The following is a 14,108-nucleotide window of genomic DNA, read 5'->3' on the forward strand; positions in this document are numbered from 1 at the left end:
TTAGGCGAAAGAATCACAAAAAGATAGAACGATTTGAACCTTGGCATATCAGAGGCTGATACTTACCACTCATAGTACATTTCCAAATAAATCAGTTCACAAGTTCTAAATTTTATAACTTTTTGTAATGTACTGACGCGACCGCGACGGTGAGAGTTTCAACAGTTTCATCAATCTGTGCGATTTTCGTAATTTCGTGAGTCTCTAGGATACGACTATCAAGCGTTTCCTTGAACAATGCCCAGTTCGCGAGCTTGTAGTTCAGTATCCTGCATGGTTCATTGAAATGTAGTGTTTCTTCTGCATGAAGTATAACAGGGGCATGGTTTGAGGACTGTGCGTTTACAATTTCAGCATTGCATGTAACTGCCCTTGATTAGGGCCATGTCAGTCATGTCTAGCCTATGTTCATTCTGACAGAATATGAGTGTCGACTTGGCCAGAGACAGTGTAAATAGTGTGGCAAAAAGGACATCAGCACAGTTTGTTAGTGCAGGTTACCTACATTCAGGGGCAAGCATACATTCAGGGGCAAACCTGTTGTTCTCTTTTCATTGGCAGGTCCTTAACCTATTTATATGAAGACAGTAACTGTTCTCAAAAGAACAGAATACTGTTGATGACCGTGCAGCTTTTTCCTGGAATAAATGATGACTAACTGAAACCCTCAGCTGCCGACAGGTGTTGTTGATATACCTCAATGTGGACAGCTGAAAATGTGTGCTCCAACCGGGACTCGGACCCAGGATCTCCTGCTTACATGGCAGACGCTCTATCCATCTGAGCCACCGAGGACACAGATGAATAGCGCGACTGCAGGGACTTATCCCTTGCACGCTTCCCGGGTTAGAGTCCCGGTTGGGGCACACATTTTAAGCTGTCCACATCGAGGTATATCAACAACACCTGTCGGCAGCTGAGGGTTTCCGTTAGTCATCATTTATTCCAGGGAAAAGCTACACGGTCATCAAAAGTATTCTGTTCTTTCGAGAACAGTTACTGTCTTCATATATATAGTTAAAGGCTACCCAGCCATTGACCTTCGTCTGTGCGAATGCGCACAGGTTGTGCAAACTCTTACGGGAATCGCCAAAGCGTGCGCGAGTAACGACTGAATGGGCAAATGTCTATAAGGTACCTTACATATGTAGAATTGTGGACAGTTGGGAATGTGAGTCTCACGGGAAGTGTGCAAGGGATAAGTCCCTGCAGTAGCGCTATTCATCTGTATCCTCGGTAGCTCAGATGGATACAAAAATAAATCTATATATATAAAAAAAAAAAAAAAAAAAAAAAGATGGATAGAGCGTCTGCCATGTAAGCAGGAGATCCCAGGTTCGAGTCCCGGTCGGGGCACACATTTTCAGCTGTCCACTTCGAGGTATATCAACAACACCTGTCGGCAGCTGAGGGTTTCAGTTAGTCATCACCTTAACCTATTGTTCTGCTAAGCGGATTATGGCCACATGAGGATAATCCATTCTTTTGATTCACAAGTACTTAGCCTGGTGTTTGGTTTAGAGGTTTTCCAAGAAACCCCCACCCTCCCCTCCCCCTCCTGCTCCCCCTCCTGCTCCTCTTCCCCTTATCCTTCCCCACCCCCCTGTGAACTCCCCTTGCTGATACAGTCACACTTTTGATATCGATTTGATTGACTAAATAATTAAATATATCAATTAATTGACACCCCATCTGGGAAACCCCCAGCCCTCTCCCTCCCTGCCACCAACTAGAAATTGGTTGAAAAAGACTCAGTTGGTTGCTAATTTGCCAGAAAACCGTTTGCATGTATGGAGCATTTTTTAAATAATTTAGAGAATGTGTGAAATAATGTTCATTAAAGCAATTTACTGGGTACAAGGTGGTGTATGGAATATAGTCTATGTAAAAATTTTGTCAGGAAATCGATTGCAGTGTGTGGAATATTCAAACAATTATGGCGCTTTTTTCATATCAATTGTGTAAGGAAACACGTAATTACGCCATCACAGATCTCTCGAACATAACTGAAAAACTTTCTTGTGTCCGTCCACCATCTCACCATGCAGGCCTGTGCAGCAGCGCACTCTGGTTTATGCGTGGGGGACTTGGAACCACTGGTGTCCATGTTGACCACTACAAGTATCAGTGGACTAAGCCCTCCTCAAACAAATACATACTTCTTGATGGCATCCACCACCATCTCAAGTGGTCGGTATGCATGAACCACTTTGCAGATACCGGCACATTTGATACGCTTTCCTTCCAAATCAAAAGCCTGACTACCAATCGATCCAGAAATACTGATGAATTTAATAAATAATTAATTTGCAGTCACATGATTATGGTGTAGGGTATATAATGTGGATGCGGTAGCTATTTCATACACACAAATTGATGGTGTCACTAACCAGTAGTAGCCTGACTCGAAATACATTAAAAAAAAATTGTTGTATACAAACAGACAGAGAGAGAGAGAGAGAGAGAGAGAGAGAGAGAGAGAGAGAGAGAGAGAGCTGTAGTTTGCTATGCGGATGACATAGGAACTAGCATGAAATATTTCATTCCATCATGGACTCTAAACTAACATAGCATTAATGATATACTTTGCTTGCAGTACACTTCACGAACTGATTCAGGTGTTATTAAATCTGGTGTGGAATATCACGATTTGAAGATGTCACAAATGATGCTTCAGAAGATATACCACAGGAAATATTAATTAAATCGTTAATATAAGCATTTAAAAAATTTGCTTCACACAGTCTAAAACTACATGAAATAAAAAAAAAAGACGAGCACTGAACAGTAGACTGCATGCATAAACAATAGAGTTATGTTTTTGAAGAGAAATTTCATTAAATAATCCAAACCTATAATTACTATAATTATGATGTAACGATTGGAACCGGTGAGGTATGAAATTATAGTGAGATATTCAAATTTTGATGTGAATTTATTCCATCACAGTTACAGAGTTCACAACCACTACAGGTCTGCAAAGTGTCTTCGTTTTTAAAAGTACTATAGCATTCCTAAGTTGACAGGTTATCTACAGCACACCAGGATGAAGAAGGAGCGAGGAAACGGACTACATCGTGATAGGATAGTAACAACGACAAACACCACTGCGATGTATTGAGACACACATACCTTTGATTGCTAGATCACTGAAATCGCTGAAAACATTCTTACATCCCATGTACTCACCTTCTGAACGTCCACACGCAGCGCACCGATACTGCAGCACAGTGCCAGCACTTAGAGACCAGTGAAAACTACCGCCATAAACGTGACCCATGATTGCAACCACATTAGTGCATGTCAATCAGAGAGACGCCCGCTGGCTATGGAGAACCCCCACCCCAGGAGGATCTGAGTGGTAGGAGTTCGAACACTATCATTACTCACAGCACAAACACTCGTCATATTGGATCTTCTCAAATTTCTATGGAGTATACACGCAACACATATGGTTCCGAATGCGGCTCAATGCAAACTTAATATTTGTTCACTATACATCCATCCAGGGGGAGCCATGAGCCTAATCGTTATATGCTGAGATCTTTCCTGGACTCTCCAGGCTGGGGTACAAAGAATGGGCAAGCCCCAAGCTGGAAAAAAGGCATCCTCTGAGATATAGTTTCTGATCCCAACCTGGTTCTTGCTGCTATGCTTTCTATAGTAATCCCCAGACTCACAAGAATATTGGGAACCAGGCACATATATTATATGTGTAATTACAATTAAATATTACGATTGCTGCTACATTTGACACCGAGTGATCCATTGGAAATCTCTCCTCTTGACGGCTGTGGTTCTGGAAGGAATCTCAATGTCTGAAGTACACATAATTTTCCGCATAAAATCTCTCTCAAACCCCTACAGCTATCGATGTGTAGAATTTGTACCTCCCTTATGACTGGAAAAAGACATTTTCTCTGCACAAGCTGGAACATAAGCCACAGTAACTTTACACTAAAACATATACACATTTCAGACAAGCAGTGCAGTTATTGTTTATTTGTGTACAGGACCCAAAAAAATTATGGTATCACCACAGTCTCACTGGCTAGTTTTCTCGATTCTCCTCAGTTATAGGAAATTATTTGACATTTTAGTGTTGCAGTCAGCACTTCCGGAAGGTGCTGCATCCTGCCCCTGTATGTATGCTTGCCCTGAATTAGGCAACCCACACTAACGAATTTTGCTGATGTCCTTGTTGCCCCACTACTAGTGAAACGTAGTTCCTACCTAGTGCATGGTCATACAGTTTTCTGCTGTTGGCGTTTCGTATGCATGAGTTCCAGTCAGGGTGTTTAGTGTTGTGATCACCTGCGGCTATTACTCACGGTGCTGTTTTGAGTCTTGTGCTGATATAACGTGTTATGACGTTGCCAGGAGGATTGTACACTGAAGCGCCAAACAAACTGCTATAGACTTGCGTTTTCAAATGCAGATATATGCAAAAGGCAGAATATGGCGCTGTGGTCAGCAACGCCTTTGTAAGGCAGCAAGTGTCTTGTGCAGTTGTTAGATCTCTTGCTGCTGTTACAATGACAGGTTATGAAGATTTAAGAGAGTTTGAACGTTGTGTTATAGTCGACGCAAGATCGATGGGATACAGTATCTGTGAGGTAGCGATGAAATGGGGATTTTCCCGTACGACCATTTCACGAGTGTGCCATGAATACCAGGACTCTGGTAAAACATCAAATCTCCGACATCGCTGCGGCCGGAAAAAGATCCTGCAAGAACGGGACCGACGACGACTGTAGAGAGCTGTTCAACGTGACAGAAGTGCAACCCTTCCGCAAACTGCTGCAGATTTTAAAGCTGGGTCATCAACAAGTATCAGCGCGCAAACCGTTCAACGAAATATCGTCGATATGAACTTTCGGAGCGGAAAGGCCACTCGTGTACCCTTGATGACTGCACTACGCGAAGCTTGACGCCTCGCCTGGACCCGTCAACACCGACATTGGACTGTTGATGACTGGAAAAATGTTGCCTCGTCGGACGAGTCTCGCCGGCTGGAGTGGCCGTGCGGTTCTAGGCACTTCAGTCTGGAAGCGCGCAACCGCTACGGTCGCAGGTTCGAATCCTGCCTCGGGCATGGATGTGTGTGATGTCCTTAGGTTGGTTAGGTTTAAGTAGTTCTAAGTTCTAGCGGACTGATGACTTCAGATGTTAAGTCCCATGCTCAGAGCCATTTGAACCATTTTGGACGGGTCTCGTTTCAAATTGTATTGAACGGATGGACGTGTATGGGTGCGGAGACAACCTCATGAATCCATGGGCCCTGCATGTCAGCAGGGGACTGTTCAAGCTGGTGGAGGCTCTGTAATGGTGTGGGGCGTGTGCAGTTGGAGTGAGATGGGACCTCTGATACATCTAGGTACGACTCTGATGGGTGACACGTATATAAGCATCGTGTCTGATCACCTGCATCCATTCATGTCCATTGTGCATTCCGACGGACTTCGGCAATTCCAACAGGACAATGCGTCACCCCACATGTCCAGAATTGCTACAGAGTGGCTCCAAGATCACTCTTCTGAGTTTAAACACTTCCACTGGCCACCTAACTCCTCAGGCATGAGCATTATTGAGCATATCTGGGATACCTTGCAACGTGCTGTTAGAAGAGATTTCCACACCCTCGTACTTTTAGATATATATGGACAGCGCTGCAGGATTCATGACGCCAGTTCCCTCCAGCAATACTTCATACTTTCTTAGAGACCATGCCACAGCGTGTTGCGGCGCTTCTGCGTGCTCGCGTGGTCTCTATACGATATTAGGTTTCTTTGGCTCTTCAGTGAATAATGATATCAGTGTAATGTTCGTTCCGTTGCACTTGACCCTGACGCCGTGGCCTTTAATATTTCAAGTGCAGGGAGCTCGAAGTTCGTGTGTTCTATCTCTTGGTGTATGATGATTGCTGTTCCACCCGCAACCACGCCGTTCCGTCGGTCGGTACGGTGGCACAATAGCCTGTGAAGCGTAGTTGTCTGAGTGGCTGGAGTTACGTTTCGTTCACGATAGCGATCCGGATTCCCTTCTCCTACATGAACGCGGCTCGTTCAGCCCTTTTGTTGCCGATCCTGTTTGCATTCCAAAACAGAGTCTGTGTCTGTGTTTCGTTATTCAAGCGTCGGCGGTTGTGGTATATTAGCCATGGAAGAGTGTAAGTAATGCGGTGAAAGCTGGTCGGGAGGGGTCTTTACAAGCCATATGTCATGACGAAACCGATAACTTTCTGTAGGATATCTTGTCAGATATGGGTGCGGGCTAGTGCGTTCTTGACCTCTGGTTGTCTTGTGACCTGCCATTCACGAATCACCAAGTTTTGTCGCTTATGGCCTGTGTTATGTATGGGGGAAGCCGGCGGGAGTAATCCCTTTGCTTCCGTATTCTGTGTGGCCTGGATGCGTCTGCTGCGTCCAACGTGAAGTGCGTAAACGCGGCGAGTGCTCCGTTTGCGCCTTCGTCTTCTGAGTCTGGCATGGTACTTCTTGCGACCCTCCAGCAACGTGACCCCGTCTGTGCCGATATCGAAGATCATTGACAGGTGACTTGAAGACAGGGCCACACGCGTGTTCGTGATGGCGTTGGCGTCGTCTGCGACCCCCTTCATGACTGTAGTGTCCAAGTAATCGAGACGTCCGCGACGTGGTTAGTGTGGGGTCATAGGGCCCCTGAGCTATCACTCTGTGGTTGTTAGCGATTCAGAGCAATTGTAGTGGGCTTCTTTAAGAAGCACCCTGACCGAAAACGGACATGGAGAAGCCCAAATTTCAGTGTCAAAAATGAGACAGACTTTATTGTGTCAAACATTCCGCAGATTATAAAAGACGTGTCGATGCTAATTCACTTCAACACTGGCAGCGATCACCGTCTGGTGAGAGCAAGGGTCGAACTCAATGTAAGAGATGAAAAGAATAAACTTATGAAAGGAAAGAAAAGTTTGATTAACCTCAAAAACCTGGAAGAACATTCGTCGAAATTCCAATAAGTCTTCCAAAGCAAGTTCCACGTAACTAAAGATGGAGATTTGGCGGAAATGATTATTTCTAGTGCACAAGAAGTTGATGGCCTATGCCAAAAGAATAAACAACCAAAAAATTCAGCGCCAAAACTGGAAACCTTTTACAACAGAGGCGAGAAATGAAAATCCAAACCGATCGTGACATGGTAGCGTATTCCGAACTATGTAAGGCAGTGCGAAGAGAAATGAAAACACCTTACGAGCAAGCTTAGTGAACAAGACAAGTTTAAATTCATCCAAACGCGAACTCACAATCGGTAAAAAGCAAATTACTGCACTTGATGAAATGACAGTCGAGTCACTGAAAAGGAGGAGGTTTTGGAGTTCATCACAGACTCTTATAGCAATTTGTATAGGAAACCAAGTGTGCTCTAGAGAGCATGAAGAAGGGAACAGTGCCGGGTGATGATGAGCTCAGTGTTGACATCATAAATCTGGCAGAACAGGTAACAATAAATCACTTGGCAAAAGTATTTACTTGATGCCTGCACTATGCTTCAGTCCCACTATCGTGGAGCAAGGCGAAGATTATATTGATACACAAGAAAGGAAATATTCACAGCCGGCCGGAGTGGCCGAGCGGTTAAAGGCGCTACAATCTGGAACCGCACGACCGCTACGGTCGCAGGTTCGAATCCTGCCTCGGGCATGGATGTGTGTGATGTCCTTAGGTTAGTTAGGTTTAAGTAGTTCTAAGTTCTAGGGGACTTAGGACCACAGCAGTTGAGTCCCATAGTGCTCAGAGCCATTTGAGCCAGTTGAAATATTCACAATACAAAAACTATCGTCCTATCAGCTTTCTCTCAATTTTGTGCAAAATTTTCACAAAGAGCCTGTTAAATCGAATTACTTCCACCCTAGACGCAGCGCAACCTATAGAACAATCAGGATTTCGAAGCAATTTTAGCACTATTGACCACATTATGACGGTTAGTGAAGTGATAAGCAGAGCAAATGAATACCAACTGCCTCTCTGCTTGACTTTGTTGATTTTGAAAAGGCCTTTGACTCCGTTAGCCATATAGCTGCCCTCCAAACTTTGAGTGAGTAAGGAGTGGGAGCAGCATACATTGAAGTGCTCAGCAATATCTACGAAACTTCTTCAGCTTATGTTAATATCGGCCAATCAATTCAACAATTCTGTATCTCTAGGGGTGTCAAACAAGGCGATCCCATCTCCCCAAAACTGTTCTCGGCTGTACTGGAAATGGATATGTCAAAGGTGAGCTGGGAGGGTAATGGAATTAGAATAAATGGAAGAAGGCTTACCAGCATGAGATTAGCTTATGATATTGCCTTACTGGCCAACGACTTCGCAGAGCTCCAAAACTTAGTTGCAGACCTTACATTGGAAGTCAGTTGGTTGGCTTTAACATGAACCTTTCCAAAACAAAAGTAATGCACAACAAATGGGTACCAGCTGGAGATGTGAAAGTCAAGGACAGTCTATTAGAAGAGGTCAGTGAATATATCTAACTTGGCCAGATTACTGATATGAAGGGAGATGTAAGGCCAGAAATCTATCGACGCATCAAGCTTGGCTGGTAAGCATTTGGGAGGAATTCAACAGCATTCATACAAAAAAATGCCAGTAAATCTGAAGAAAATAGTATTTGATCAATGCATTCTTCCTGTGCTGACGTATGGTTGCGAGACATGGACACTGAACTCATTTACAAAAGGGAAACTTAGGACAACACAAAGAGCCATGGGAAGATCAATGCTAAGCTATACAAGAAAGGATACGAAAAGCGCAGATGACATCCGGTCTGTGACGAAGGTTAAGGACATCTCAGAGATAGAAGGCTCCTTGAAATGGCAGTGATCTAGCCACGTCGCGAGAAGAAAAGACAGCAGATGGACGAAGCTAGTACTGGAGTAGAGTCCGAGAAAGCATCGGAGGCCAGAGGAAGACTACCGGACAGCTGGGACAAAGATATCAAGAAGATCGCTGATAGCACCTGGCAGAGAACTGCCCAAGACCGTTCCACTTGGAGAGGACGGCTGAAAGTCTATCTGAATCCACGACTCGAAGAGGCCACATCATTTAATGACTGAATAGGCTGTTGATGATGGTGATGATGATGATGATGGGTGGCGCCTGTGGCAGTGTTCTTCGTGGACGCATTCACGTCAGCTGGTTGCTTTCTCGAGATGTGCTCCACTTCCATCGTTTCAAAATGGCTCTGAGCACTATGGGACTTAACTTCTGAGGTCATCAGTCCCCTAGAACTTAGAACTACTTAAACCTAACTAACCTAAGGACATCACACACACTCATGCCAGAGGCAGGATTCGAACCTGCGACCGTAGCGGTCGCGCGGTTCCAGACTGAAGCGCCTAGAACCGCTCGGCCACCAGCGGCCGGCTTCATCGTCTCAGCTGCCGGTTTTACCACTGGTATGAGGGTTAGCTGTAGGGCAAGGCATTTTTCTACCACTACTGTGCTGGCAGCGCTTGTTCAGGTGGCGTGCTCTCCGATGGAGTGTTGCCCTTGGCGGCCCTGGGCCAGTAGACAGTCGTCGTTGCGAGTGAAACAGAAACTTCGTCCGCTGCGCTGATCGAGGTTTTGGCGTGGGAGACCACTGGACCTCCTGCGTCCCCTATGTGCGCTGCAGCGTGCGGGGGCAAGCTGTCGCCCACTGAATGGGTGCGATATCTCCTCTGCATTACGCATTTCATCCTGGGTCAGTCCACCGTGAAGAGTGCTGAACCACTCTCTTCAACAGCCGAAGCTGAGTCTGCGTAACGACGATCCAGTCCAGTAGTGATAACTTCCTAGTCGCCAACAGAGCAAGCTGGGCGACTATCCACCACACTACTTACCTTTATTGTTTTGCAGCCTCAATTGTCAGCAATCTACATTCTTAATAAGTGTAACTACTTTCTGTGCTCCTTTCCAATTCTATTAAAGCGGAAACGGAAACGATGGTTTTAATTTTTTTGGAGGTGAATAGCGCAACTGCCTCTATTTTTGCATAGGAGGTACACAGGCCACACAGTTAATCTGCAGTAGTCCTCATATGTGTAAGCTAATGAAGGCTAAAGTGTGGACCACACCAAGTGACGCACGTGCATGCCTACCAAAATGTATTTGAGGGCTGAAGGCTTAACTCCCTCTTGCAACGGCGTTTTCAACTTTAATCGGAACGCTGGTATCTCAGCCAACCTGGCAGTCAAATACTTCCATTACGCTTAGTAGTCTGAGCGAGGTAGTCACTTTTCAGCAGTTCAGTAAACTGGGCTCCACAAGCGAAGTGTCCTCTACGGCAAGCAGTAGTGGTTTCAGTACGCGAGACCAGTGTTGTATTTACTCCCCTCCCTCTGCTTGTCTCTCATTCTTACCAACACAACTGAAATGACGACTATAAACTGTAAGGTTATCCACACATACTATAGATATGTACGTATGGTAAGTACGTATGATCTCTGTGTGTGTGTGTGTGTGTTTACTTATATGTTCCAAATCTCCTCCTATACCATTGGACTAATTTCAGACAAACTCCATGCACATAAACCTCACTGTCAGGCAAAAATCTTTGTCGGTGTAAGAAAACCAGCCTATCACAGTGCAGGAGGTATGACGTTATAAAGACTGAGACGCGTGAAAAAATGCTGCATCATACATGAAGTTTTAATACATTTATTCTTTACTGCTAAGACACTCCCACAGCTGAGTCAACTTAAGGAAATCCCTCTCACCTTTCAGCGCTTTTAACAGTTTTAACTGTGAAGCGCAAACGGATGTAGGCGAAAACAATAGCCGTCTATAGAACTATGAAGAGGTGTTGCCATAGAGACGGTTACAAAATCGCGTTGTAGACACACGAAGCAGTGTACTTATACGTTTGCTCATTATACATATTTCTTTGTACGACTACTTCATAATTTTCATTTTTTGTTTCCGTTTCTAGTAAAAAATTGGCAAAATAAATACCCGGGCAGTGTCGAATTTGTCAGTTAGAAATATAAGTGTGATTGGTCCATATAGCTCTGTAATTAATATGGTTACGAAGAGATTAATGAGGGCTTTCTCACAATTCATCTTGGTGCGTACACGCTTATGGTACCTTAAAAGGTTCCGGAAATATCTGAGACGAATAGCTTATCTGAATCTCTTCGCATAGAAACAATTTGGACAAAAAATCTCAGGTTCAAATTTTGCCTAGGGTAATATAATTATACTTCAAGTTACAAGTTGTTCAATTCTTATACGACACATGTGGAGGATGGAGGAGTTTTGAGTTAAGAAAAAGGAAAAAAGTCATCTAAAGTGGACTAATGCCTTGAAGTTCGGCACGAACGGGCCAATGCATTCTTCGATTTTTTTTTTTTTTGCGTCATCCTATTCCACAGCCACTGGCGATAATAATAACAATCACGTAATTACTAATCAAACTTCGAGGTATTTATGACTAACTATAGTAACAACGTATTTTGCGCTGTCAATGAACTCTTAGGAATGAGAAGCATTGTCTTGTAGTATGTTGTACTGTTAATTTCGAAGCATTTCTGAGTGAAATATCACTTTGCTGGCTGGCGTTCGTTTGGCCACTAGGGCAATGCTTTTATACTGTGAGGCAAAACCGCTGACAGCGTAAACGGATAGAAATCCTGAATTACTGAGCTTTTTCTGGCTTTTTGACGAAAATCTGACACCCCGTAAATTCCCGCTGCTGCCTTGTTCACCTATTTCGTATAGCCGGCGCTGACTACAGGAACATTCACGCTGGAGAACATCGGACACAGCTTGGAACAGTTTTCACGCTCAGATATCCTGAGTGCTGCACGTGTAGCGCCGACAACGGAATACGTTTAATGGAATGAGTGAACCGGAACTTTGTTCCACGTGGCCAGCTTGTCCGCTAGGCGAAAAAGCACGAAGCCCGTCTCCCGGAAATTAACAATTGCGGTAGCAATCTAAAACCAGACGCTGGGTTCAGAGCACGACGGCAGAGTCGACCTGCTGGTGGAATGTCACCGCCTCTCCCATCGTCACGCTACGCCAGCCACATTTTGTCGGTTTATAATTGTACCTGAGGGGCAGCCGTTTGCGCCACAGGACTGTGCTGCAAAGTTACCAGCAATACACAGGGTAGCAGATAAATAACGTTAATGCACTGGGAGAGTGCTTCAGAGAGTAAGAGGGGAAGGAAGGTTCTTCAACAGCTGAATTACTGAATATTCTGTTTGGAGATAATAATCTTGTGAATATCAGTGACCAGATGTAGAAATGCGACTGGAAAGTCTTGTGTAGTAACATGCATGTAGGCATCACGCCAAAAACTGACATTTGTTTGTGAAGTTGGTATCCTTGTCTGTATTTTAATATACACGCGTGTGCCGAGGCAAAGCAGAATGATCCATATATTAGACAGCTTACAAGTTCTCACTTGAACACTACTGCCTCGTGAAAAAGACCAAAACTGAGGTAACATGATCTGGATAACGCCATAAGTACACGCACGTTCTTCGAATATTTCTCAAACAGTTCTGGCACAATGCGTGACTGGTGGGGTGGCGCACTGTCTTTTGAAGGCGCAGTTCGCTTGCTCGTTACTTCAGACTAACGAAAGGGTGCATATGATCGGACAAGTGATTTGTGACGCCACAAGGAATCGTGGTACCGATATTACATTCTATAAACACGTAGAATCAAGTAAGAGAAAGCACTAATGCTAAAAGTTAGTGAAAAATATTTAATTATGAGCAAAAAAATGTGAATGTTAAATTAAGCATATTCGAGGGCGGCTAAGAAACGGTAATAATATAATGACGGTCCACGCGTAAGAGGATTTTTGTTAGTCGATATAAAATTTCAATAATAAGTTACAAATTAGCTTTGAAGCAAAGTCTTTGTGGCATAAAAACTTGCCTTCACACACGAGGATGCCACTTTGGTGAAGCGGCCGTTTTTCTCTATCTCAGATATTTTAAATAGGATCCCAGGCGAGTAGTTACCCTCACTGTTAAGCTGGTCGTCGAGAAAACAATACACGTTTCTATGATGGCTATAGTCATCCTGCAGACCACACGGTTTACCTTCCATATCTGCAGAAGTTTACAAGATTGCTCAAACTTTAGAAACTGGAGAATAATACCAGTTTTCAACGAGAAGTTATTTTAATCATCTTATTGCTCTTTGGTCGCTATAACGGTTTGGATAAAATAACAATGATACCTCCAAAGCACAAACGTTACCGACCGATGAGGTTACAGTTTTCACAGCTGAGATAATGTAAAATATTCTACTGCCACTGTATATTAATTGATATCTCTCTCGCTTGACTCATCTAGTGTCTTCCTTTATCTATGGTGATTTGTATTCTGCTATTAAGAAAGCAATAAGTGCCGGATCTGTTCTGTGTCTATGATGAACAACTCGGGCTCTTTCTCGTGCTTATTGTCAGCCAGTGCATTTGTTTATGTTTCGTAATTGAAGACTTCAATATAAACAATGTGATACTCATTTGAGTAGTGTTGTCAGATCCCCAATTGTGCTTACTTTCTGGAAATAGCTTAAATCACGTGAACTGCAGTTATGCAAAGATCTGTGGTTAGTTGCGTTTATCAGGAGTAAATGAAAGTCTCCTGCGTGGGTCGGGGAAACTTTGTATTTTCAAATGGAAACCCCTTATTTTTAATGCATATTAGAATTCTAAGCCAAAAATACGTATGGTTTATTAAAACATTGTTTTCCATCCGTGGTAGAAGGCGCTGTAACAGACGAATATCAAACGTGCCTGTTTTTGCAATTAAGAAAAGACGCTTTTGTTTCTAGAAATCATTAAAATGAAAATGTAAATCTTTGTGCTCTAACGGCTGATATTTAAATTTCGATATAGAAACATCAAAATAAGTTTTGCATCACCTCGGTTCCGAGAGTTCCGGAACGTGTACAGAAAATTGGAATAGAGATCAACATAAACATCATTTCCGTCCCTTTTATTGCTCATGAAAACCGAACATGGCATGTTGTATCACCATACAGCGAGACCTTCAGAGGTGGTGGCCCAGATTGCTGTACACACCGGTACCTCTAATACTCACTAGCGCGTCCTCTTGCGTTGATACATGC

Source organism: Schistocerca cancellata, chromosome 2 (genome assembly GCF_023864275.1).
Source record: "Schistocerca cancellata isolate TAMUIC-IGC-003103 chromosome 2, iqSchCanc2.1, whole genome shotgun sequence".
NCBI lineage: Eukaryota > Metazoa > Arthropoda > Insecta > Orthoptera > Acrididae > Schistocerca > Schistocerca cancellata.